Raw genomic sequence first — 3,887 nt, forward strand, 5'->3', positions numbered from 1 at the left:
TGTTTCCCTGGTTGGTTTGTATCAAAATCCCCTTATTTCATGCTTGATACATTGTTTTTTGATTGATTACGCTTGCCTGCCGATTACGCTGCCGATCTTTGACAGCAGTAATGTTATTCATGGGTTCTGACATGCAGCTGTCACAACCAAAATTACAACAAAGGTCCCCCAAGATTAAGGATATTTAGGATTAATCAAAGAGCATGACCGATCTCCCAAAAAACCACCCGCACATGCACACACACAGAGGATACATAAATAAATAAATCACACAAACACAGACACGTGGATTCTTGACGGTGCAGGCCTGGGTGACCACATCAGTTACACCACAGGGATTCATAAATGTTGAACACATGGGCCAACCTAGTAGGTGGCATGGCATTATTCCAACTCATTACCATCAACCTGGAATATTGTAACACGACAAGACCCAGTTTGATGCTTGTTAATAATCTATTTTTACCGAGATTATACTGCTGTGAATCGGGGCCAGAGAAATGCCCAGTGGCATGTCCATTGCAAAATGGAGGAGGCTGCACAACAGATAAGGTTTGTAACAGCGACAACACATCAGACTAAATTCAGTGTTACTGTAGCTGCTATTTTATCACATTCGACACACACCAAAGGTGCCAGAGAACCTGGCACTGGTGTTTATGACGTATTTTTTGTCGATGGCAATGCAGTGAAAATAACAACTCACCTGCTAACATGAACACAAATATAATATTTACTTACATAGTGAAGTTAGACCAGGTTGGTAATGTCAGCATGTGAGACAAACCTGAACAATATTTCTTCTTCTCCACTTGTATAAATGTTTTAGTATGTTAGACAATACACTAATATTCAGTTAAACAGATTTCAAACAGTGTTTCGACATAGAGTATTACAACATTTAGAATATATTATATAATATATAATAATATTATCCATGATAAAAATGATATTCATGTTCGAACTTCTGATCAGTCTGAAAGGTGCTTCATTATTTCAGTAAGAAGAGAAAAGAAACCAAATTGTAAAATCCTGCATCACTTCTGCAGGAAGTCTCAAACGAACCACAGATTTTGCTTTCAAGTGCTCTTGCAAGAGAACAGGTTTGGTTCAATAACCTCTGTTCAGGTAATGACTTTAAAAAAAACATCACTGTTACACCACCATGCACTACACCAATATTGGATCATTAATCAATGTAATTTTTACAACTCATTTTGTCAGTAAACACAATCCTAAGATACGCTGCTGGTAATAAACCAGAGCATCAGCGGAGAAATGGATATATGCTGCTTTGCTAACTGGATCACTGAGTCGCTCGAGGCAAAATGTTCCACCGTCTGGTTTGAGGAAATATGACAGCCCTCAAAGTGACAGAATATTACTGAAGAATTCAACATTTTGTCTGTGGCAACCTGGATGTGACATTAAAAGGATAAGTTCATTGTTTTCAAACCAAGATTCGTTTGTTATATAATTTATGACTATGTATAGTACAACCATGACTTTAATTTTGATATGTAACTCTCTGCTTTAGCTTCTTATACGCGGTCCTATGAGCAACTCTTTACATCTTCAACAGACATAATTAATCTCGTCTTCAAACCTGAGAAGTTCAGTCAGACAGGCCTATCTGTTCATCCGGTAAGGATCACAAACTTTGCTTTCCGTGAGGTTTAATTGAATGGAAAGATTTTTTTGCACAACTTACTGCTTTTGGCGCGGATGTAGATACACTCAGTAAAATCTGACATAAAACATGCCAGCCTCTTTTCAGTGGGAGAACATACAGACATGTGTGAGTCTGACGATCCTGTGAGCTTGCCGTTCATGGAAAGGAGATTTATCCTTGCTTTTGAAGGCCTCAACGATTTCCCCATTGGACTGTGTTTAATCTCCGTGAGAAGCTGCAGCAGATTATTGAGGCTGTGCTGTGCATGATTTTAAATGGTGGGAGACAACATTTTAATAAGTTCAAACAGTTAACCTCTCTGCTAATTTATTCTAATTGAATACTTATAAGAAAAATATAAGCATGTTAACTGTGGAAGTGTCAGTTCCAGGCATTATAGTAATATCCAGTAATTAAGTCATTTACATTTTCCTTTTAAAAAACTGCTAGAGAAAACTACCATATCAGACTTAATATAACATTAAAATAAATATTGATGCATGACAGAGCACATACACAGAATAATTGTATTACTTTCTCTTTAACATCAAAATTAGTGTTGAGGAGTAAGAGTGACGGCACACATTAATTCAAAGTGTTCCTCTATGTCCTGATTGAGGCAAAGATAATCTGGAGGTTAATAAAGAAACTGTAAGATTTGGTCTCAGTGTAGCAGTGAAGTGAAATCCCCCCGCTGGAGGAGTGGACTGGATGTTGTGTATGCCTGCTCAGCAAAAAACAGACAGGAGGGAAGGCGTCTGAACTGCTGATCTAGGAGATCTAGCAGAGGTTATAGTAAACTATCAAAAACACAACATGGGATCAGACTAAGGATGTTAACACAAGCCAGGAGCCAGCAGCATTTTCCACCAGACTCCAGGGACAAATCACCTAAGTGGCTGTCAGATATTGTTTGTCCAACAAGTTAAGTGTCAATTTCTCATCAATTTCTTTCTGCAAGGAAAGAGAACTTTATGTTTGAGAGAAAAGGATTCATTTTAAAGATAACCTAAACTAGAATGGAGAAAATGGTCTGAAATATGATCTGTGATACTTGACCCAGAGAAAATGTCTGGTTGACCCACTGTGCCCACTGTGGACCTCTTCAAAACTGCTTTTTATGTAGACTCTGGTGTTACTAGATTGAATTTTAGTATTCAGAGTGAAGGCCGGGTCACTATTAAATGAATACACTCCACATACTGTAAGTAGAGCTTGTTAATTGGCTTTTTGAAGAGACTCTCCAATGAATAATAATAGCAGCATCCTTTATTCAAAGGGCCTAGTTAATTCAAGAATGTGTCATTAGTTTTAGGTCACAAGTTTTCAATGAAGCCTTGGACGGGCTCTGGGGATAGGCTGTCGAGAATGAGTGAATTGCACATGCTAACAGCTTTGATATCAGTTCATCCACAGATTCAATTTACCTGTGAACTTCACACTCACCCACCTGCGGTGCTCCTGACAGATGTTAAAGACACACCAGGTTTATTGGGCTGTGCCTGAGTTGGGTCAATGAGGGCTGAAACTTGATTATGATTGCCAGAGAGCCCAGTCCTGGAATATGCATGCAGCATGTTCTCATATGCACCCTGAATAACAGGCACATAGACAGGGCTGGTCAAAAGACTGACAGGGCTGGTAGAAAACAAAGATTTTTTGACAGTCCATTGTTTGGGTTAAAAGTTAGAGGATGCAAGTAATATCGATAATAAAATGATAATACAATTTTAATATTGGTTCATGTCATGTCATGACATGTTCATACATGTAAGCCATCAAAATGTTTTTTTTTTTTTTTCATGCAGCAGACAGAATATTTTTCACCCAGATGGTTGGATGAGTTTTTCTGGATTAAGGAAATTTCCTCAGAAACCTCCTCGGTTTTTCAGAAAAACCAGGCACTTTGCTCTGTGACAGGAATAAATGTGTAATCTACTGATTTCATGAACAGCACAAAAGTAGGCTGCATTTAAGTACATGTCCACGTAATTTGGCCATCTACTGTACCCTAAGTACACTGTTTCACTAAGAACTAAGAAGAGAGTAAAAAAAACGTGTATAAAAGACAAGACTGAATAGAGAATATGGGAAATAATGCAGGGAAAAGAGAGGAAGTAGACAGGAGGAGATAGGGACGAAGAGAAGCAGAAGAAAAAAGAAACAGAGAGAGAAAAGAGAGACAGTGAATGAGTGAGTGAGGGAGAGAGTGACT

This window comes from Seriola lalandi, unplaced genomic scaffold (assembly GCF_002814215.2).
Source record: "Seriola lalandi dorsalis isolate HSWRI2012SDOR001 ecotype SW California unplaced genomic scaffold, Sedor1 jcf7180002054398, whole genome shotgun sequence".
Lineage (NCBI taxonomy): Eukaryota > Metazoa > Chordata > Actinopteri > Carangiformes > Carangidae > Seriola > Seriola lalandi.